This window comes from Protopterus annectens, chromosome 12.part0 (genome assembly GCF_019279795.1).
Source record: "Protopterus annectens isolate FY-2018-M chromosome 12.part0, PAN1.0, whole genome shotgun sequence".
In the NCBI taxonomy this organism is placed as follows: Eukaryota; Metazoa; Chordata; order Ceratodontiformes; family Protopteridae; genus Protopterus; species Protopterus annectens.
Window position 1 is genome coordinate 793,580,878 of NC_056746.1, and position 25,357 is coordinate 793,606,234.

The following is a 25,357-nucleotide window of genomic DNA, read 5'->3' on the forward strand; positions in this document are numbered from 1 at the left end:
TTCTATATTTTTATATAGTTCCCTTTCTTTTTGTTTCTTAAATTAAGTCTCCTACTTTAATAACTTCCATATTGATAGCAATATAATTCAGTATTAAGGCAAACATATCTTCTCTTTATTTACTAGTTACATATGCATATAATGCAATTATTCAATAGACGTTACCTCTCCATCCATCAGTAACAATAATCCTACCCATTAAAACTATAGTAATATCAAGCACATTAACTGTCTTTTTCATAAGTATTGCTATTCCTGAACATAACTTTTGTCCTAAATTGCAGTATATCTTATTACCCACAGACATTCTGTTTGAAACATTTCTTCTTTAATTAAAAATATTGTATCTTCTAGTATAATTATATAACTATCACATTTGTATACAGTCTATAATAGTCTTTTAACTATGCTCTTAAAACTTTAACATTCAATGCTAACATTCTGCAATTACCATTATTTCTATTTAGGAAAATGTTCTAAGGAAAATGAATAACACCTTCACCTTTTCCTTTCTTCTTTCACTTTGTGTTTAATCTAGTAATTTTTCTCTTTCTCTCACTCTTTTATTAATATAGTTTTTCTTTTTTACAATATTCCAGGTAATATCTTCTTTGTGACTAACTTCAGTACCTTCTTCTATATTTGATCCTTGTTTTTTATGTATCATACTTTTATCATTATTTATTTCAAATGTTTCTTGTACATTTTACTGAGTAATTGTGTCCCTGTTCTCCTTCACTTACTACTTCTATAACCACTGGAATGTGTTCAGGACATAATAGCTTCATGTATTTCTGCTGTCCCTTCTTTACAATCCAGCTACATATGACCTACCTTATTGCATTTATAACATTTTAACTCATATTTTTTGCAACATGACCTATTGCATCACATATGAAACATTTTTTTTTGTACACTCAACAATCAAATAATCTGATTTTCCACAGTAGAAACAAGTTTGGTGTTGACCCCAATATTTAACAACTTTTTTGACCATCTATATTTATGATAGTAGGGATATGAACACTTTTATCATTTTCCATTTTTAGTACAACATTGCAATCCCAACCCCCAGTCCATAATCCTCTACTGTTGAAAACTTTAGAAATGTCCAATACTTCTTTGCATATCCTGTTTAAATGTCTTTTCAAAGTCTGTTTTATAATTTCTGGTTGAAATTGAACATGAGTTTTATTCTTAGTCTCGCTGAAAAAAAAACTTTAACTACATAAGCATTCCACAGCGCACAGTCTCTTATTTTCATATTGACTCAAAAAACTTTTAAATTGCCTGACCATTTTCAAAACCTATATCACAAAAAGTTTATTTGCTTATATGGATGAAAGCTCTTACCTTTGCTAGAGAAGTTCCTAAAGGTGAAATAACATTGTCATATACCTGATATCTTTCTATGTCTCTTTCTTCCTTTGAGAAAATCCTAACAGTATAATTTCTTCTTTGTTTTGTAGCAGTTTCTTTACCCGATGTTCCTTTTTTTGCTTTTTCCTTAACCATATAAGCATAAGTTTTTTGTCTTACCATCTCCTGTTTTTCCATAAAAGTACCTCTTCATTTTGAATTTTTCCCATTATATCTCCCCGTTCCACATCCTTGCACTCTCAGGTTGATTTTCCTTACATAATTTCTCTAATAAAACATCCTGCAACCTTTCCAACAGGAGAGTTGTCAATGCATCCCTCATCATGTTGGCTCTCTTCCTGGGATAGCTGCTGCTGGAAAAATCTCTTCTGAATCTGGAAAAGGCTTGTCACCCTTTTCTCTGACTTTGCACCCTTCCACTGTTTCAAAAATATCCATAAATAACTTGGCTGTCTTCCTACCATCATCTCTAACCACTGAAACACCACTAGAAGCTTATATGTCTTCTCCTTTGATTCTCTGACCTCAGACATAGTTATAGAAGGCTCAAATACCTTATTTTCTCTGTTCTTATTTCCTAACACAATTTTAAACTGACTTGAAGGCTCAACTGCCTTATTCTGCTCCAAATTGCCATACAACTCTCAACTCCATTGATGTAACTCCCTGCGTCTCCAAGCTGTCACTGTGTTCAGAATGGAAGTGCACAAACCAAACACGGCCTACTGGCAACTCTGAAAAAAGTAGGGGAAGTCCCCTCATGCCCTGATCAAATTTCCACTAATAGTATAAAGACTACTTCAGGTTTCCCCTGAAAACAGGCTAGTAGCCTAGTCAGACAGATCAGGTTTACAAAAGTGAGGTTGTTTTGGGGCTAGATAACTGGTATGCATATGGGACACATTTCTTTAGGTGACTTTTCAGACATATCTCTAGGCCAGAGATGAGAGGCACATTCATTCCCAGCATCCCAGAATTCCTAGTGCTTCCTAGCTGCTTGTTCAGATAACTTGCCAACCTGCACCAATTGAAAGCTCCCATGTTTAATGAAAGCATAGACCTTCTATCTGTTCCAAGTTCCTGCAGTCACTAGCTCAACAAGTGCCATCACATAAAGTGTTCTGCCTAGGCTCCACAGTATAAAGTCATGTGAAGTAGGTGCCTCTACTTCATCTCTGTCACTTGCAGACACTAGTGAGAGAAACTTGAAGCCTATCTCATTTTTAGAGGTTTGCTGTGATAGGGGCATAATCTTTTCTACTCTCCATTGCAGGCTTCAGCAAGGAATAAAATAAAATAAGGGAGCATAAATCCAAGTCAAGGCCAAACCCTGTGTACTCCTCTAAGCTTAAAGTGACTGCGGGAGACTCAGAATATTTAATCTAGTGTAGAACCTACATTACAGTGGTCATCTTCAATGACAGAGCATGAGCAGATAGATACTCCAATTAAATTCATTCTTGGGACTGTAGCCCAAGGAATAGATCTCACCCTTCTACTACAATGGCGTACATGTAAGTTCTGCTGTCTCATACAGTATGGGCTCATAGGTTCATAGGTAGGTACTAGGCTATTGGCCCTAGGGCCTATATAAGCCTAGCCAAAAGTGTACCCTGGCTTTTGCCACCCAAGAAAATTATTTTCCTGTGCCCCTGTTGAGCAGAGCCACAGACGTGATCCCCAGGGTAAATTTCCTATTTCCCATACAATCATCAACATTTTTCTTGAAGAGTGCTAATGAGGAGCTTTGTTTTATATAGATAGGTAGTTTGTTCCAGAGTATGGGATGTCTCTGGGACAGGAATCTTTCCCTCCAGCATGTTCTGTTTATTGTGGTGACAAGGTTTAGGTCCTTAGAGCGTGTAGCTCAGAAGGATTGAGATTTCTTTAAGTGGAGCATGTCCAACAGCTCTGGGTTTGACATAGCTTTGTATGTTAGGCAGAGATCGCCTCTGAGTAGGCGATATGCGACGGAGTAAAGCTGGAGTTTTTTGAGACGGTTCATGAGAGCATCTGTTTGAGGCCAGTAATCCTCTTTGTGAGGTGATATTCACGCCTTTCCAGTTGTTGTAGATGTCTTGTGAGGTACATACCAAAAGGGGCATTGTACTCTATAATGGATCTTATGAGTGATGAGTAGAGAGGAACAATGACCTCCTTTTTTCTAGAGGAGAATCCTTTTGTGATGAGGTATGCCATGTAGAAGGATTTCCTGACTACTGTGGTGATGTGATTATCAAAGGAGAGACTACTGTCCACTTGTGTCCCAAGGTCTCTTATCAAACTTTCTGTGTTAAGTAGACTACCGCCTATATGGTAGTTCATGGGTACAGAGTTTTTACCAAAAGGGATGGCAATACACTTTTTGGCATTGAGCTTGAGGCCATGGCTTTGACACCAGGCATCTGTCTCAGTAAGGCCCTTTTGTAGGATGTCCACATCATTAGGAGTTTCGCTTATGACTCCTAGTTTGCAGTCATCTGCAAACTTCATTAGCCAAAGACCTTCTGTGTTAGCCTGTACTTCAGAGTAGTAGATGCCAAACAGGAGAGGACCCAGGACTGAATCCTGTGGTACTCCACTTGTCACTGGTCTGAAGTCAGATTTGGAGTCTGCTACTTTCACAGTGTGGGTTCTGTCAGTGAGCCAGTTGGCAACCCATCTTGTGACATAGGGATTTTTACCTAGTTTAGTGAGTTTATCTATAATTCCAGAGTGGGGGATGGTGTCGAAAGCTTGGAGAGATCTAGATAGGCTGTGTGAATCACCTTACCCTCATCTTCGGCTTTGGTGACTGCTTCAAAGAAGTCTATCAGGTTAAGGAGACATGATCTGCCTTTTACAAACCTGAACTGGGTGGGGTCCAGAGTTTGGAGATTACCAATGTCTTTGTTTATAAGTTCCATGATAATACGTTCCATGGCCTTGCAGACCAGGCTCATCAGGCTAATGGGGCAGTAGTTCCCGGGGTCCGTGGTGGATCCCCCTTTGTGGAGTGGGATAACCATCCCTGTGCTCCATTCAGTGGGCACAAAGCCTGAGGTGAGGCTATGATTGAACATGGTACTTAGGTGGAGTGCCAGTTCGTTCTGTAGTTCATGTAGAATGCAGCCTGGGATGTTGTCAGGTCCCATGGATGCTGTGTTCTTGACTTTGGAGAGTGTTTTTTACCTGTGCAGCCGTGATTACAGGAACTTTGCATTCTTCCGGTATAGAGATGGGCTCTTTAGGGGGTGAGAGGGGGGTAAAGTTAGCACTGAACCTATCTGCCAGGATGTTGGCAATATCAGTTGGTTCTGTATATTTAGTGCCATTGTGCTAATGATTCACTAGAACACATTTCTGAAGCTGAGCTCAGGCTTGGCAAGACCTGCTTATTTCATCTTCTCATATCTAAAGCCAGCTTACCAATGAGGACTGAGCAAGCCCCTGCTGGCTGTTTATACCTCCTGTGTCACTTGGTCTCACTTTGGAGCTAGATGCCTTCAGACAGTTCAGCATTTATCAGATCTACAGGTGTGCTTGAGAGAGGAATATCCTGCACTATAGCCTAATGCAAGAAGCTGGCCAGACTCAAGCCTGTCAAACAGCAGTGCTAGCTCTGGTGCACCCACCTCCACTTCACACACTAATGTCCACTCACCCTCCCCTTAACAAATAACTGTCATCTGTCCCATGCTGTCTATCAAGTACAGGTCTAAACATCTGGAAATGCTGTCTATGATTTCAATGTGGGAAAAGAACATTTTGCTTTTTCCATACCTGAGAGAGTGGTTGATGATGGTTCCCTCGCCAAACTTCTTTTCAGCATCTCTAAATAGGACTTTTTTCATGGCTGCTGCACCTAGAAGTAATTATTAGCTTTTAGTTGGGAGAAGTTTGCCCTGTTTGCAGATGATTTCTGTTGTCAAGGAAAGACTGCATTTTTTTCCTGTGCTTTGCCTTCTCAAGGATTGGGCCTAAGAAGCCAGGGTTGTAGTGTATTGGGTAGAATGCAGAGACAAGTGGCAGTTTGTACTATGTTGTACCTGCTGGGTCTTACCATACATTCACTGACCCCTTGATACATCTCCAAGTGAGGGTTTAGTGAGATATGCATTAACACTGACTGCACACTCTTTACTCATTCTCACATCTGCTGTTAAACTTGAATAGTCAGATATAGAGTTTTCAAAGTTCAAAATCAGGATCAGATGCCAAATACCCTGCCTGCAACTGATTAGTCACTTTTTACAGAGTAATATGACAATAGAAAACCTTATAAAAATTATTGGGTATCTACAAAACCAGTTCTATCTCATTAAAGATGGGAGAGCCAAAGGGAAACCTGCTCTATGAATAACTTCTAAAATTCAAAGCTCTTAACAATAGAAATAAAGGATGGAAGATGTTCAAGGGCAGCAACTGTCTTTAAGACTATAAGTAACTATGCCATAAGGAAGAAAAACACATGGGATGTAATGAGTCAATGAAACCCATTAAATAAAACAAAATGATAGAATTGAACAATAAGTCCTTTTGTCTTGTTCTTTCAATCTGAGTGTTCTTTTATTTATTGGCATTCACCCTCAAGCATTAATTTGTTTCATTTTACCCAACTTATCTCTACCCCCACCAGGTACAATAGAACCAATCCATCTTAACTGGATTCTAGTCTCAGATCCCTCCAAATACTTAACTTCCAGCACTATGTCCACCTCCATTAGTGACCACCTTCCTACCTATGCTACACAAGCCTGTCCGTCCATCCCTAAAGTCCACAATATTAAACTTGTCCAAAACCTTTCTATATTTAACCCCCACACATTTAATGACATCCTGAAAAAGCATTAACGGGGATAATCTTAAAACTCTTCCATCGGATGATGCTGTGCTCTAATTTAACAACTCTTCTGAAAATCTTAGATAGCCAAGCTCCTACCAGAACCAAAAGATTCAAAACCAATCACACCCTCTGGCTAACAAAAGCTACCAAAGAAATCATGACTAATAAGGGCAAAGTATGGAAATTCTGGCTTAAATTTAACAATCCACCTGACCTCCTTCATTACAAACAGCTCTGTAACCAAGCTAAAATACTCATCTCTAAAGACAAACAGCAGTACTTCAGGAACCAGCAAACATATGGAAAAAACAACCCCAAAATGTTCTAGTCTCCCATCTATAATCTCCCTTACCCCAGCACCAAACCTAATCCCTGCCGACATCCTGACATGCCTCCTGGAAAAATAGCTAATATCTTGAACTCCTACTTTATTAACACCATTGCCAATACTGCTGCTACTTTTTCTTTACTTCTCCCAAATAATGCTGCCCCTACACTTCCCGCTCCTCCTTCTCCCCTGCAACATACTTTACCTCAAAACTTTACTCCCAAGAGAAATACACCTACCAACAAAGCTGATCTCAATATATTCTCTTAACTCTACCAAAATTGAGCTTATAACCCACACTAAGCTGTTATGTTTAATAACTGATGAAAACCTCAAATTCGATCTCCACATTCGGAATAGCATAAGTAAGACCCACAAAAAACTTGATTTAATTTATAGATATAACAAGTTCCTCTCCCTCCCTACAAAACAAGTATTAGTGATATCTTATCTATTACCTTCACCTACCTATGGTGCTGCTTTACTAACCAACCTGCAGTCTTCCTTAAAATCAAAATTAGAAACATGCTATAACAAGGTTGCTAAATTTGCTACTAATAGTCACCATTGTACAATGGCTCAAATCCCCCCACTACCTACTACTCCTCCAGCTCACAACTGCACATAAATTTATTTATAAGCCACAAGAGTGTCCTGCACTTAGCTCTTATTCACTCTTTATAACCCTTTTAATCCTCTGCGGTCTGAGCACCAACATCTTCAAGTTCATAAACCCAAACTACCTGCAGGCCAGTTATTATACTCCTGGGACATTGGCAGATTATGGAATAACTTACCTACATTTATCCACCTAAAACAAAGCCCTTCCATCATCAAAACTGCACTGCACAATCATCTCCTCTCCAATTGGACATGTAACTGTTCAGTTCCTCCCGCTGCAATTACCTGATCTACCAATTGATCCTAAAACTGTTTATACTCAGCTTCTGCTCTAATATTTTTTATAAGAAACTATTAACTAATTAATTTCCTCCTCTTGCTTTCTCTTTATTTCCCTAGCCCCATTTCCCTCCCCTCTCTTGCCTCCCATGTTTCCTATTATTCATTATTCTTCCTACTCTCTTACTCCCTTTCTTTTATTACTGTCCATTCCATTTATTATTCCCTCCCCTAGCTCTCTCTCCTTCTTTTCCATGAATTACAATGTAATCCTCTCATGCCTCTCTCTCTGTTATATACTTATATTCTATTTGTCATTCTAAGTGATGCCTTAAATTACATGCATTCCTAAATGCTCATATCACTCTTCTTTTACCTTGTATTATGTCACATTTTGCTTTGTATCATGTAATCCTTACTTTGCCTGTACTATGACCATACTTAACTTTGCTGTTACTATACTGTTTGTCACCTTTATCCAGTCTCTAATTTTATGTAAATTTCTTCTTTGTTAAATTTTTTGCAATTTGTTTGAAATTTTGTGTAATACTTATTGTTACCTTGGAGCTTTTCTCCCCAGGCCTCCACTGAAAATGGGCTCATTTTGGCCCAGTGGACTTTCCTGGTAAACAAATATCAATAAAGAAAAACTGCAGTACAGCTCATGAAATGCCGACAGAAGACAGTAATCTTTAAATGCAAAAATACAATAATCCTTTAGTACTGAAAAATAAATATGAGCAACTAAAGAATATTAATGAATATTAGACTAACTCCTTTTTCACTTTATCTCACAAATAATCCTGTCACATTCATTCAGTGCTTCTACGAAGTATTCCAATTATATTGTTTTTTTCTTCTTTTTTTTTACTGTACTAAATATATGCTCCTTCTTTTACCACTCTGCTTGCATCTCGTTAGACTTAGTTCTTTGTAAAAGTAAGATATCATAGATAGCAAAAAGACAATCTGCACAAATTGTGTACCTCATAACTGTCAACTGTCCAAATTTTCGCAGAATATCCAAATTTTTGCCTCATATTTTTGGTCTGTTCCTCATCAAATTTGTGGTTTTATGAAGAATCACAGAGGACTGACGTCACTAGATAATTATATAAATTTGAGTTTCAGGCTTCATATCATTCAGAAAATGCAAGCTAACACAAATCCTGTTATTCTACCAACTTTCTAAGTTTAAATGAGTAATGTTTAAAATCTGTCCCTATTTGTGGGTCTCTTCCCTTCATTATTTTAAGCTTTGCCTGGATTTCTTGCACTAAGATGAGAGGTATGGTGTACCTCTCTCTGTAAATATCCACTTGTCTCATGTCTATATTGTAAAACTAATGAAAACCTTCATTAACTATTTTGGAATGCAATAAAAATGTCATCAAACATAATGAAAACTGCAAGGACTACTATGTCTCTTGACTAACAGTTATTATAACCAAAACAATGATGGGTTACCTGTTACATTGCTACTCAAATATACACTGTACATAAAACTAATGTAAAATAAACTTAAACTAATGAGTAGTTTACAATGAACTTTAATTAATTGTTATTTTATATGTAACATACTGTACTCTGTATGTTGCTATAGTGACGACCTTCAACTTGGCATACATATGCAGCCAGCTGGAAGAAGTTCTTCTTCTGGGTGGCTAAGTCCTGTCATCTCATAGCTGTAAACCTTCAAGTGTAACCAAGTATAAATAAATGACAAGCTTCTTTCTGGTTGTTAGTATTTTTATTTTACCTATTCAATTTTTACACAATTGCAAAGTCACTTTCTGCAAGGAGTAACTATTTTTAGACTCCATTGCTAAATTAATGATGCAAGTCCAAACTGGTCAAATTAGTGAAGAGAAAACTCACACACTCTCACACACTCGCATGCTCGCTTACACACATGCACACAAACACGCACACACTCTCACACATGCACACGCCCACATGCACTCACAAGCGCGCACTCATGCATGCACACACGCGTGTGTGCACTCTCACGCACATGCACTCACGCTCACACACTCACACACTCACAAATAACAGTAATATTTATTTTTTTCAGGGCAGACTTGTAGAAACAGGCATGCTTCTTTCTAAATACTCTGTAACCATTGTAAATAAGGTGAACTAGTGCAAGTTAGTCTTTTTGTTTTGCCAGTTAGTTATCACTCTGAATTTTCATCATCGTCACTGACATTTGCATGTTAAATCTGCATTTTCAGCAACATAGTCACTGACATAGCAGTCTCATAGTTGTCTTTCTCTGAACTTTCCTACATTTTAGCACAAGTCATTGCTTGGAACTGCACCTAGATAAAGAAGTGTCAGGATGAACCTCTGAACTCAAATGACAATCTTTTTGAAACCAAAGCTAAGTTAGTCCTTCCTAGAGTCTGCTTCATTCAATAGGCCAGAGGGTGGAGAGAGGTGGATGCAATGTTCTTACGGGGGGTTATGTCTTTACTCCATTTATTTCTAATTCTTTACCTTTTCTTGTAATATTTCACCACAGTGACCCAGAAGAACTTCTTTTAGACCTTTTTATTTCTAGACTTTCTCAAGAAAATTCTGATTCATACTTTATGTGCCTCAGTTCTGTGGCTGGATGACTGCTTACACCACATTGTTTTTTTTTTCTGCAGTAGTTTCTCTCTTTTATCCAGACCATTCTAAGAAAAATTTTGTAGGTCACTGGCTGCCACAAAGCCATCTGCTATGTAATAGACTCCCTTCTGGATGGATCAATATGCATGTTTTCCTAGGTCAGTAAATTTGAAGGACAGCATCAGTTATTTCAGAGACATGTTAGATTTAGGCTTTATTTATTCTATAATCAAGATGTCTGTTTCAGCAATCTTCATGTATTATAGCTGGGTGACAGGTAAGACTTAAAGCAGTATAAACTGATAAAGCAGTTCCCAAAGATAGTTATTTATCTTTGGTTTCCTTGGAGGAACTTCATTCATGGTTGGAATTCGTGGTACACATGCTGATCTAGACAACTCACATAGGAGACAAAGTATAACTGTTGGAAGACCTTTTCTTTTTGGTCATTATTTCCAAGAGACAGATTTCCAAGCTACAGGCTTTCTTGTGTTATGAAGCCGATTTGGTGTTCCACAAGATCCAAATGCCTCTTAGACCAAATACTTTATTTCTGCAAAGTCATCTCCTGTTCTCCCACTTGGCAAGTCCATTCAGCTCACTGTTCTCTTTCTGGGGAAGAATTAAGGGAAAGTGCATCCTCCATACATGGGATGTTCACCACTAGTTGTAGTTTTAACATTGCAGAGTATATGAGTTAAGTAGGACTGACCAATTTTTTGTTTCCTTTGGCTTTGGTAATGAAGGTGCTTCCAAGCATAATCCATCCAACTGAAATAAATGCTACTTGTATCATCTGTGTTATCAATCACCTAAATATCTATTAGCTAATGCTTTAACATTTCAACTGGGAGAGATGACTTTAATACTTGCTTCAAAGTTCCATGATGGATATTTGCATCACAATAACGTGGTCCTAAATGAATAGCTTTACTAAGTACTTTAGTCTGCATTGAGTGATGTTTGTATATCACTGTCTCAAGGTTCCACTGTCTTACTCCTAGATGTTCCCGTCGGGTTTCTGCTTCCTTTATGTTCATGGGCTTGTGCATACTGCTGTTCACTCACTGTAAGAGAGCTTCTTTCAGTAACACAGTAACAGATAGGTGAGTTTTCAATGCATCAGGTGGTCTTCAAGAAAAACATCTGCAATAATTTTCTTTTATTCTACCTTTTCTTCCGAATGTGTATGAATGACTCTACTCTGCAACCTCTGTATATTAGGTCACAGAAGGTAGCCCTTTAAGATTAGTTTATTGTGCCTCTGTCAAGCAGGGACACAGAAGAGATCCCAGGGGTGAATTTGCGATTTCCCATCCATGCGTCCAGATTTCGCTTGAAGAGGGTCAGCGAGGGGCTATGTCTAACATGAACTGGGATTCTGTTTCAGAGTGAGGGGAGCCTCTGGGAAATTAATCTGTCCCTCCAGCATGTCCTATTTATTTTTGTGCTGAGGTTTAAGTCCCTGGAGCATGTAGCTCTAAGGGATTTGGATTTTTTGAGGTGGAGCATGTCCATTAATTCTGGGTTAGACATGGCTTTGTACGTCAGGCATAGATCGCATCTGAGTAGGCGGTAAGCAACTGAGTAGAGCTGGAGTTTCTTTAGTCGAGCTGCATAGGACATCTGTTTGTGGCCCATGATCCTCTTGGTGAGGTACTTTTGGGGTCTCTCCAGTTGCTGCAGATGTCGAGTAAGGTACATCCCAAAAGGGGCATTGTATTCAATTATGGGCCTGATGAGTGATGAGTAGAGGGGCACAATGACCTCTCTTGATCTAGATGCAAACACTTTCGTGATAAGGTGGGCTATATAGAAGGTCTTTCTAACCACTTTGGCAACATGATTATCAAAGGAGAGATTACTATCTACGTGGGTCCCCAAATCCCTAATTACGTCTTCCGTACTTAATGGATTACCACCTATGTGGTAATTTGTGGTCACTTTGTTTTTTCCGAAGGGGATGACTATGCACTTTTTAGCATTTAGCTTGAGGCTGTGGCTCTGGCACCAAGCATCCGTCTCCGTGAGACCCTTTTGGAGGATGCTTGTGTCAGCTGGAGAGTCGATTATGGCTCCCAGTTTGCAGTCATCTGCAAACTTTGTTAGACATAGTCCCCCCCCCATGTTAGCCTGTACCTCAGAGAAGTATATACCGAATAAGAGAGGTCCCAGAACTGAGCCTTGTGGGACGCCACTTGTAACTGATTTGGATTCGGACGTGGCACATGCAATTCTGACCATGTGGGTTCTATCCCTGAGCCAGTTTGCAACCCATCTGGTGACATAGGGGTTGATATTTAAGCTGGTAAGCTTATTTATGATGCCCGAGTGGGGTATTGTGTCGAAGGCTTTTGAAAGGTCCAGGTAGGCTGTGTGGACTACCTTGCCCTCATCTATAGCTTTGGTAACCGTTTCAAAGAAATTAACTAGGTTTAAGAGGAAAGATCTGCCCTTAACAAAGCCAAATTGGGTAGGGTCCAGTGTCTGGAGGTTCCCAATGTCTTTGTTTATGAGTTCCATGATAATTCGCTCCATAGCTTTACAGATCAGACTAGTCAGGCTTATGGGGCGATAGTTCCTGGGGTCCATTGTGGCGCCATCTTTGTGGAGTGGGACCACTGTAGCTGTACTCCATTCTTTGGGTACATATCCTATAGCAAGGCTAAGTTTGAATAGTGACTTAATGTGAGGGTTCAGTTCTTCTTGGAGCTCATGTAAGATGCAGCCTGTGACACCGTCCGGTCCCATAGATGTTGTGTTTTTTGCTTTGGAGAGGGCAGCTTTCACCTGTGCATCTGTGATGTCAGGGAGGTTACATTCAGTTGGGATAGGCATTTTCTCCTTTGGGGGGGAAGGGGGGGGGAGTTAGCACTGAACCTGTCTGCCAGGATGTTGGCTATGTCTGTAGGTTCAGTATATTTTGTACCATTATGCATCAATTCAGAGCATATCTGGGAATTTCCACCCATATTCCTGACATAACTAAAGAAGGCCTTGTGATTATATTTATTGTCTAGGGCAATTTTTCTTTTGAAGCTGGCCTTTGATGATTTTATGAGGGATCGTAGTTTCTTGCTAATACTGATCAGAGATGCCTTCCCTTTTTGGGATTTTGCTCTGTCATGTAGTAGCTTCCTCTTTCTGTTGTATAGCTTATTTATGGCCGGGGTCCACCAGACAGGTCTCCTGTTTTTGGAGAAGTGAGTCTTGGTTTTATTTGGGATAGCATGATCCATGCATTCCTGCAGGTGCTCATAGAATGCAATTGTAAAGGATTCTGCAGATTGGGCAGTATTATCCTCTGGCCCAGGGGCTTTGAAGAATTCCACCTCAGTCTTGAGAAGTGTGAAGTTAACTTTTGAGAAATTTTTTACAGTGGTTTCCTTGGCTGGGGGTGGGGACGGGATATGGATGTCCAGGGAAATTAGTTTATAGTCTGATCTTACCAATGAGGGGTTTACCTCTGGTGTGGTAAGCATAACAAATTTATAATTGATATCCTTCTTAGAATTTTTTCTTTGCTTTCAGGTGTTTCTCCATATGCGAATGGGGATCAGTGGATTCTGGGGTGAGGTACCTCTTGTACCCTAGCCCAGGAATACTGCTATACAGGTTAAGGGTACAAGAAGACCTAATAGATCTTGATGCAGCCAGTGTTTCACAGCAGATGATGGTCGCTCATTCTTGTGGCATAGTAAGTTAGTTGTGCTTTGTTAAATGGGTACGTGAACTGGATCCTAGTTAGTTGTGCTTTGTTAAATGGGTACGTGAACTGGATCCAAGACCCTTTTTAGCCATGACTCAGGCTACTAGGGCAAGGACAATTACAAAGAATAGATTAATTACAAAAATACTGCATAAGGTGTAGTCAAAACAGCAATAGACAGTTACATAGGTATTACATCACTAAAGTGAAATACAAGCTGCAAAAGAAAATTTGCAAAACATTAAGTACACTGATGCCCCAGCAAAGAACAACAAAAAGACTTTAGTACAGCTATTACTAAACAGATATACGCAACTTGTTTAAATGGCAAAATACAAGTAGGCACTGTGCCGAGGTGCTGGGCAAGCCAGTTGCTAAAGCAATGTCTGAGAGAAAGTATAACAATGGAAACCAGATTAGACAGATGGGCAGGAGTCTGTATGGATTCACTAAGTCACATCTTCCCATTCTATTATAAAACAGCAACAAAAGACAAAATACTCTGGTAAAATGCAAAGCTAACAGCAAGCAAGGGGTAAAACAAAAAAGCCACTAGCAAGTGTCCCTGAAATATTTACATGTGTTTTGTTTGAGTAGATGGTTCCTGTGTAATTTTGTGAAAGAGAGTAAATTCTCAAATTTCATTATATTCTCTGGAAAATCATTCCATACAGAAGGTACTGTCTGAGAGAATGTCTGAACATGTGCTCAGAGTGAAAGGTGGTCTGTACAGCTAACTGCTGTTGTTGCTTCTGAGGGTGTAAGTCTAGCATCTGAACTGAAGTTTTCTGGGCGGGGGGGGGGCAATATATCTTGTGTAAGATTTTAAAGGTGAATGTGTTCAGCAGTAGTGTAGCACTTGCTGGTACAGGAAGCCAGTTGCTTACTTTTAGAGTACAGTGGTGTTTTTTGCTTTTGGCTAGATTAATAAATCTAAAAATTATGTTCTGGATAGTTTGTATGAGAGCAGTGTTTTTGTCTGAGAGGAAGGCAGTTATAGGGTGATAGTATTCTGACCTAGAGTGAACCCAATGTGATATTCTATAAAATACTTTTGACTAGATTCGTACCTTCTTAACTTGCAGTTATCTGCACTGTTGTCAATGTGGATAAATAGAAAGTACTCCTGTATCTTGCTGTACTGTACAACTGTTTGTGATGGTGGCTGAAAAGGGTCTTTGGACCCCAGGGTCCACAGATTTTATTTAACCTGCTCCTACCCTTGTAACACTGCCAAATTCAGAGATCTTCTAATGTGAGTTGGTGTAAGACCTTCCCTGCAGTGTGTTCCGCAAAACAAATTAAATACCTGATAATCAGCACCAAGGTTTTACAAAATGAACCAGTTGTTATGGTTAATTAACCATTTGCAAGATGATCTTGACAAATAAAATTGAGATTGTGTTCCTTCTTATGACCACCATGCTGCATAACCCATTTGCCACCACTACTGATTAACCATGGTGCATAACCCATAGTGGTAGTGAATGAGTGTGTCCAATAACTATCTAAATACTGCTGGGCCCCAGTGGAACCCATGGTCCAAATAGAAATTATGGCAAGAAAAAAGGCATGAAGGAGGCAATCAGTTTCAGATTGCTCTTCCTAGTTTCTAAAATACATGTTTTACTCTCTGGCTGATAGATGAATGCAAAATTCCATGGAAGGAATACAGAATGCAAATTTTACAAGTTAATTTACCTGAAGAGAATCCACAGAAAGAGATACTAATGAGAAATTGTTTGGATAGATTTGCCATCCTTAAACACTATTAATAGGCTTTTCAGCACTAACCCTTGGTTAAAAATAATCCGTTACATTCTTGGGCATTTTCAGAAAATGCATTTTGAAAAGGCAGAACTTGTGCTTTAACCACATTTCTTGTTATGTTTAAAGAAGGTGAGGGGCCAGGATGCTTAAAGATGAAAAAGTGAGCCGTACAAGGAATTCAGTTGTAGAACACACTTGCCTAAAGAAAATAGGGACAAATACGATGATGATACACAATGGTTTAATATTTAGGCCTCAGAGTGGTTGGCTTGGGAGTTCTATATTTCTCTACCTAGTAACAAATTGCAGTTATTCATTGCCTTGGGAAATTCCATTAGAGCTTGTAGAATGCCCATAGCAGACAGGGGTGGTTATGTCTTCATACTTGGGATTTTGGAACAGACATCAATAACAGCCATTTATAGGAATTAACATGATATAGCATTTGTGCCAAACAGGAGTTGTCATCAAGGAATAAGAGTTTCGTGCTGTTTATGCTCTCATTTTCTAGATTCACCATAATTAAGGGCATTTGCTCAAAGAATGATTTTTTTTCCTAACACCCCAGTTTCTTTCCAAGTTGTATGATGGGCATCTAGATCAGTGTTATCAATGCTCGTCAGATATTTTGGGGATTGGCCTCATATTTTTGCTACATGTTTATGGCTTGCTCCCTTTTAGGCTGAAGTGAAAATGGCTTGCAGTATAGTCTAGCATTAACAGATCATTCTTAGCACCTCAGTCAAATTGTTCAGGGTACCAGTGTCAGAAAACACCCTACACATACTCTAGGTTATTTTGGACAAAAGCCAAACACAGAGACACCATGTCCATCTGCCTGATGAATTTGTATTGTACAAATTGCAAAAGTTAAGCGCTTTTGCCCCTAACCTTGGGACTTCCTCAGAATATTTAAAACCCTATTTAGGGAGTATTTAGAGCAGTTCACTTCCAAAGATCATCTGCAACTAATCAAATTTCACACACCTAAAAGAAATGGAAAATAAAAAACATGTGACTATAAACATAATATCAAACTAAAAAATACACAAAAACAGAATTAGTAAAGCTCACACACTTATACAACTTCCATTAAATCCATTGAATGTGGTATTTAATACAATTTAAACCACTATAGTTTCAAATAGTTGACATAGATATCCCTCTAAATCGAGTGAAACACTAAAGCTAAAAACACAACCCTACAATTTATAAGATCTCAGTTTAAGGACACTACCAATAGTTGTGAGTATTCAGTTTAATTTGCCACATTAATTTGGTCTATTCAGTCAAATCATTCCATTGAATGCCCTAGGATTTTTAATGGTCCAATCCAAACCAAAAAATAATGTTGATAGTTTATCGATATGCTTAAAGAGTGCTGTTGCGGTTATTAGGTAAAATATCATAAAAATGTTCATAAATGTACTCCTTAAATTTTCTGTTTTACCCATAAAACATGGGCACATTTGGCACAGGGCTAAATAAATAAGTCCTCTCAAATTACAGTTAAATTGTGTTTAGTTTATCTTCACTGTGTCACTAATCATCAAGTGCCAGCATTGCAATCAACTACCACACTTGAAAGTAACCCTTCTTTCCCTGGGGGCACACTCATTAAAATTATTGTCCTGCGCTAAAAATGCTTTTATAGTTCTTCCTCTCCTATAGACTACATGAGGTTTTGTTTATTTCTTGTAGAATGAAACCTACTGTATGTATTTTAATCTATCTTTGAAAAATGTGTATGTTAATAAACTTTGTTCTGTGGAGCTTTTCTCCACGGGCCTCCACTGAAAATGGGTCCCCTAGCCCAGTGGACCTCCCCGGTAATCAAACTGGAAAAAAATAAATAAATAAAATACCATTAATGTTATCACTGGTGGAAAAAATCACCCAGTTTCTGTCAACAGTGTCTAATAATCTCACTGTCAATGCTAAAGGGCAATACCAACAACCAAGTGAAATCCTTTTTTATAACACTATCCTTATTAGGGAATGAAATACCTCCTTCTTTGTTACCATTTTGGTATATATATATATATATATATATATATATATACATATATATATACATATATATATATAGATATATATATATATATATATATATATATATATATATATGGGTCTAGGACTATTCACTGAAAACACAATTCACTGAAAGTTATATACGGCCTTTTCTCCACTGTAGTGCGACCCTGTAGTTAGTATATATAGTAAGAGGGAGCATAGCCCCCAACTTATTTTAAATATTTTGAACTATATACACGGATAGTTGCAATTCCAATAAATTACTCTTTTCTGAACATAATATATATCCAAACTATGTGGGGGGCTATGCCCCTCCACACCACCCTATGTGGGGGGTGGTGCCCCCTCAAACCTCCCTTACTGTATATACTAACTACAGGGTCACACTACAGTGGGGAAAAGACCATATATAACTTTCAGTGAAATGTGTTTCAGTGAAATGTGCTTTCAGTGAATAGTCCTAGGCCCATATATATATATATATATATATATATATATATATATATATATATATATATATATATATCCATAATAAAATTAGTAGGATAACCCCTTGTAATAAACATCATTACCAATTTATTACATTCCACAAAAATAAATTTAATTCCGATACCATTCTAGACAAGCACACAAACTGGCCCTTCACAATCACCTTCTTCTGATAAACAGATTGACAACTTCTATAATGTAATAACATGTTTGAGTATATGGGTTTTCTATAGATATTAGACACCAAACTACCCCTGTTCTCACTTTTAAATTCTCAACATCCAAGTAATTCATTTTTATCATAACATATACTGTAGGTACATTTCAAAAAAGTTGTAAAATTAATATAATCCATAAACAATTCCAATCTATTATGTGTGTCCTTCCACATAATGAAAGTATCATCTAAAAATGGGTGTACAGTGACCAAGAGTCACTAAACACACTGTCAAAAATAAATTCCTTCTCCCATTGTAACATAATGATGTTAGCGAACAAGGCAGCACAAGCTGCCCCATTACTACTCCTTTTTGCTGTAAATAATATTGTCCCTCAAAATAAATGTAATTGTTTTTCAAAACTAACTCCATCAAAATAGTCAGGATATTAATTTCATTTTGAGATAAAGTGGTGGATTCGGCTAAAAATTCTTTAAACCAAATCAGCCTTCATCATGGAAAATAACACTAAATAAATCCACAAATTCTATAGTAGCAAACATCGTTTTTGATGATACTGTATTCCCTTTAATTTACTTAAAAAGTCCAAAGAGTCTTTAAATGAACAAATGACTCTAAAGTCTGCTTCAATTTAATATCAATGTACTTTGCAATGGATGTGTCCCAGAACTTGATGCATTAACAATAGGTCTAAGTGTGTGTGGGGGGGGGGGGGTCTTCCAGACATTCATGAATTTTAGGTATTACAAAAATGCAAGGTACCACTGGAAATGGTACACACAAAAGAAGTGTATATCTTTGGTAATTTCCCATTGAGTAAAAAAATAATTCACAGTAAAGTTAATTTTAGAACAAGAAATACTCACACTGTAGCAGAGACTTCCTCATATGCATTATGCAGTAAAACATTCATTTTGTTGACATAATCATTCGTAGTCATCACTACTACCCCACCCCCCTGTCCAGTTTCATTATTCTCAAGTTCTTATTAGAATACAACCTCTTAAGCAAATGCCATTCACATTCTGTAAGGTTGCATTGTCCACTGGTATTCCAACCACTCAGCACCTTCCTCAAATCAAATTCACAAAGTTTATCAAATAATGTCAGTACTGGATGAGAAGGGGTACTGAACACACTGTTCCAATGTAGGGACATTTTAAAATAAGCCCACCTCTTCTGCTCCTTAAAAATCAACTGAAAATTCAATTTCCTAATAAATAACTTTAAATTAATCATGGTCCCAGCAATACTAGCCCTTTGAGTCAGCACAAAATTAAAATCTTTAGAGAACTCAGCCACTTCAGGACCAAACAACAGCCACTGTAGTTGTACAGTTTAATATCTTGACTTTTGTTAGTAACTACATCAAAATTATCATACACTGTCAATGTCTGCTTGACCTCCAGTTCACATTGGAATGACTGGAGGCATAAGTCACTCCTCCCCAGTGGTGTTGAAACTCATGCCTGTGGTTCAATAGTCTCTTCTACCTCCTGAAGAGTGGCTGCTCCAGACAGGAGTATACAAGAATGTTGTCAGAGATTTGCTCAAATAATTAATCTTCATCCCTATTTGCAATGTTACTCCCCAGGCTATTAAGGATTGACAGTCTTGGGTAGGCTTTTCCACTAGAGTAATCATTCCAGACTCTATCAAACTTTTTTTTTTGCATTGACTTCATCACATATTTTCTCCACGGGTTAGGTATGAAAACTCTTAACCTTTGCGGTTTGTACAATAACGATTCTTCGGACAGAGGGAAATGGTGTCTCTTATTGTTTTTTACAAGGTTTTTGTTTTTTTTTTTTTGTTTTTTTATTTCTTTTGTTTTAGTTTGGTGTCTGTTATTTTGGACAAAGTGCCATGGCATATTAAATCTTCACCCATTTTGGAAGGGGATGGATGCTCCCAGGAATGGTGCAAATTATTGCATCAATAATTCCCATGAGAGATTTCCTTACTGTCAAAAAAGGTATCTTCCTCCTCCACATAAGTCTGGTGCAAGTTACACATTTATTTCAAATCACTCAAAAATTTTCCATATCATTCACTTTAATGGATATTCTGTTTGTCAAATTGCATAATATGTTTCCTGCAAATATTGCTTGCTCATAATACATATTGTTTATAACACCACTGGTTATAGTGTATCTAATTGTAGCAGCTTTATTCCTACACTGGGCCATGTTTTCCCTCCCATTTCCATTTTGATCCCTTATAATTCTGTTTGTCTTTACAATTTATTAAAATATGTTAAGTAAAAATATTTATAAAAGGGTAGATATGCTCCGTGGGAATGAGAGCCACAGGTCAGAAAACTGAACAAAGGATTGATAGCGTACGTGACAGAGAACCCAAATCCAACCACTGCAGAAGCCCCTTTCAGTTAAAACCTGACTGAGAGAGAGTCCTTGGATATCCATTACTTCTTAATGTGACATTTATCAGTGCATTTGTAAATATTTATGCCTTGTACAAAAAAGGGCAGAGTCCAAGGAATAGTGCATATATGGTTTCTCTCCAACAAATAATCACTTTGTGGAAGTCCATCACACTGTCTGGCTTAAGCAGTAGTTTACTCCCATTCTTAGTACTTTTAATACCTAAGGGAGCTTTAAAATAAATGTAAGTTTGTTACCCTAGCAGCAGAAGAATGTTAGCTGGATATGCTGCTGTCGTCTCATCCTGCAGACCACAAATCTTTCTAAAGCTGCATAATTACATTCTGTATTCTGCATGGACCAGTTTCTAGAATGACAGTGGACACATCTTTTTACTTTAAGAGATCTCTGTTACAATGTTGGCATAAATCTTATCAGTGACAGACTGGCTGTCATTTCACTTTTATCCAAATATACCTGCTAAAAGTGTCACAAATAATATAAGGTGCACTGGCTATGCCCAATGAGTTATCAAATTCTGGCTAAAAAAAAGTATTCAGAAAGGAGAGGTAAAGCTTCCAGCAAAATCAATGTTGAGTCTGTGGTATCCCTGCATTGTCTTCTGTGTAATTTGTTTAAACTCATGGCTGATTGTTTCATGAATCACTCATCCTACGATTGTCACTGACAAAACAGGTAATATTTATTTTACTTAGCAAAGACCTCTTTATTACACGTAAAGGTCCTGTAAGTTCAGTTCCATCTCCAGTCACTTGGAGGAGTCTGCGTATTCTCCCTGTGCTTACATGAATTTTCTTGAGGTACTAGCCACCATTATAGATCATGTTCTTAAATCCACTCAAAATGGAAGACAATCAAAGTAGTCTTTCAGAAGTGTTCCATTTAGTAAGTAATGAAATTATATTAAAATTTAAAAAATATATATTCAGTCACGTCAGTTTATGTTTCAGGTTTCAAAACTGCTTACCTGTCCATATGCAGGTGGTAGAATTAAACACTATTGCTCTGCTGTTCACATTATAACCAGATTCCCACACTTCTTATTCTTTTCAGGCTTTTCATCTTAGGATCACCATATAAAGACATAATGGGGTAGCTTTCTAGTACTTCTGTGGTAAAGTGGATCGAGTTACTTAAGTAGCAGATTGACTTCCTTGCACTGGAGCACTGGCTTTCAGACAGCCTTATTTATGTTTAGATCCTCAGTGACAAAAGTTGGATCATGAACTCTGGTGCAAGACAGAGTAAGCTATTAGAGGTTACTTTATCTGGTTATTTCCTGTAGTAGTTTTGCACTTGAAACCAAGCCTCAGTGCTTACTATACTGACCATATTATAATGATTGTAAATAGAAAACAAGCCTGCTGTATTTCTCAGCTGTTCTAATTTATTAGGAAGATGCACTTTAAATATAGTCCTACACCCTCCTTTTCTATGTGCTGTTCCATTCGTCCCAGCTGTTTATCACTTTATAATACTTCAACAAATGTTAGGAGAGAGCATGCATACTTCTAGACTCCCTTGTCTGACATGGTCATGTGAAGAAGCCAGTAAAGTATTATGTGAATCCTGAAGTTTCTGCTGGATCCCACTGTTACATAGGCTTACTTGTGTGTAGCTTTTATCCTTGTTTTATTGTGCATCACTCATCTTGGCTTTTATCAGTCACTTTTCATCCTCTTATTTCAGTCTAATAATCTCCATGTGTTGCTATATCGGGGTACACAAGATTTCATATACTCTACTCCTGCACTCAGAGGACTCTGACAAATTGGACGAGAAATAGGAAATTCACCCCAGGGATCACATCTGTGGCTCTGCTCGATAGGGGCACAGGAAAATAATTTTCTTTGGTGGCGAAAGCCACAGTGCCTTTTTGGCTAGGCTTATATAGGCCCTAGGGCCAATAGCCTAGCACCTACTTTGAACTTATAAATTCAATGAGCTTCTCATTCATGACTAAGGGGGCTCAAGAGTGAATATAGCATGAATTATTTTTAAAACTCATTGCTCATGCTTCAGGTTGAACTGATGGACCCCCTTTACTCATCTATTAAAGTACATGTCAGGTCCATAGCACAGAAGGATAAGGCCCTGATTATGACTCAAATGATCTGACATCAAATACTAGTCCAGGTGCTGGATAGGCCAATGAGAGAGGATAGGAATGTGTGACTAATGCTGGTTCACCCATACTGTGGCGAGGAAAATAATCATGTCCTCTGCACTCCCAGCAGCTATCAGATGAGTAGGTATTTAGTAGGCAGTGTTTTGTATTGGGGGCATGTACCTGGTCCTGCCAAGCTACTCACAGTAACCTTCACAGTGTGCATGCTTTGCAGCATGCACACATCGGGGGAAGGTGTACTAGGCTCCTGTGGTGATGTGAGTACACCCATTAACCACATGGGTGGGGGATTAGGCTGTTAAAAATTTCCTGAGCTCTGAGTCACTAACAATGCGGGGATCTTCTGCATATTTCTCCATTCGGAGAACAGTTAGAGTCCTTACTTGAGTACAGGAGTCCCCAGTTTGGGGATGGAGAAGCTAGACTCCTAGCCATCAAGATGAGGGGAGCACTATACTCTGTGAGCCTGTTGAAGTGTGGATGCAGGCAAAGGGCAAAAGCAACCTCTATTGTTGTCTAGTTGTCTCGCTCCACTTCTATCTACAGAGATGAAGAATTGGGGAATTCTAAAAAGGCTCAGACCTTTTGGGGGATGATATTTGTCAGGAAGACAGAGAGAAAAAACAAATAGAAAAATTTATTAAAGCATTTAGCACTATTGAAAATGGTGGTTTTACTTAGTTTCTTCGTACCACATATTTAAATGTGGTACAGCGACTTATTAGTGTTTGTAGCTTACACCTCCTCCTGTAATAATCCATGGTCTGGGTATACTGCATAATCTACTTATAAGTTAGTTTTTTTTTCTTCTAAATTTGATGAGCTACATTATGTAAATCCTTACTTTATACTGTAATGTGACACTTATTCATGTGTTTCTGACATAGCTCTCCACCTTCTGTTTCTCCACTGTAAAAGGGAGTTGCTATTAAACCAAGCAGGTCTCTCTGGTAAACAGCCTGATGATGACTAAACTAAATAAATGCAATTACTTATAAAACACTCATGTTTATGATTTTATGCACTTACAAAGGCTGGTCAAGAGGTCAGGAAGGGAAACCTGGGTGTACAACAAGCAAGGAATCGGAGATAAGCCTCCACAGGGAGAAACCTGTGTGAGATATAGAGAATTCAGGTATGTAGTGAGGCAGAAGGATGTGTGAGGTGGAAAGGAGTGCTTGGTAGAAAAATTACGTCTTTACCCAACCAGGAAATGTGAATAGTACCCATTTCAGGAGTAGCTCTTGTTTCATTCCTTGAAGAGTTCTGACTAACAGAGAATAGAGCTTTCACGACTCAGGTGCAGTGCTTGGTGAAAAGAGAATACATTAGTGGTACCAGTTATAATGAAGGATTAAAGAACTCTGGGGACAGTAAAGCAGTAGTCTGAACTCTGGTCCAAGAAAACTTATTGAAATCTTAATATACACAACTGGTAAGACATTTGAAGGAAGAGACACTTGAAGATAATAACCATCATGGCTTTTCTGCTGGTAGTTCATGCCAGATAAACAGAGATGGTAAAAGGAGTAGTGGAATGGATGAAGCTAACAAAACAAATTAAGAACAGCTTGAATGATACTGCACAGAGTAACTGCATTAAAGTAGAGATGAGATGAAAGCTAAAGCCAAAAGATCCATGCCAGATCTAACAAGTTAGACATTTCTGTTTTAGATATACCTTGGATGAAGAAGTGCTAGATTATTTATACACAGATGATCAGGAACTTTGACTTTCCATTTTTCCAATAAAATATCAGAAATTCTAAAATTATTTTCACCAAGTCTATGGTATGATTGGAAAGGACATAAATATCACAAAGGGGATTGGAAAAAAATCAGTTCTGGGTAATGATAATTATAAACCAACTCCAAATGATGGTATGTTGGATATTATCTTGATTAAACATAATCAGTGCTGTAATTATCTATTGTAATGCTGAACCTGAATTTAATGGCTTGGATCATTTATGTATCTGTTGGGAGATTACTAAGGCTTTAATCAATTAAACTTTTAGAGTCCAGGCTGCGTCCAGGCTCCAGAATTGAAGTATGTTCTTCATTTTGATCACTGCTGCAGTAGCCTTCGCTATATGGGTTATATCCTGCCAAAGATATAACAACCAGCCAAGCTTCCAAAGCTTCAGAGCACCTTCTAAATGCCCAAACTGTCAATCAGCTCGAGTTGAGCTGACTAAAAGGCAATTTTGGGTGAAAAATTACTGCTGCCAAGGAGTTTGCTCCTCTGAGGCTTTTGAGGCTCAACGCTTTCTAGAAGTATTATAGAAACTGCTTCTTGGTCCTCTGTGCATACTTTTACAAAGCACTATAAACTTGATTCCTTCTCTATGTCCAGATCAAGCTTTGCTAGGACAGTTCTCCAGAGGGTTCTGGACTCTTCCACCACCCAAATGCAGTTAGCTATTATAATCTACCCATTTAGCTAAGGCTACTGCAGAAGGGGTGAGTATGATGACCATAGTACAGTTGTATAAATTGATCTTACCATAACAATAGATGTTTGAATGATCACTGCTGAAGTAGCTGCTCCTTCCCTCCGTCTCCCTTGTTTTTTTGTTGTGTTTTTTATGACA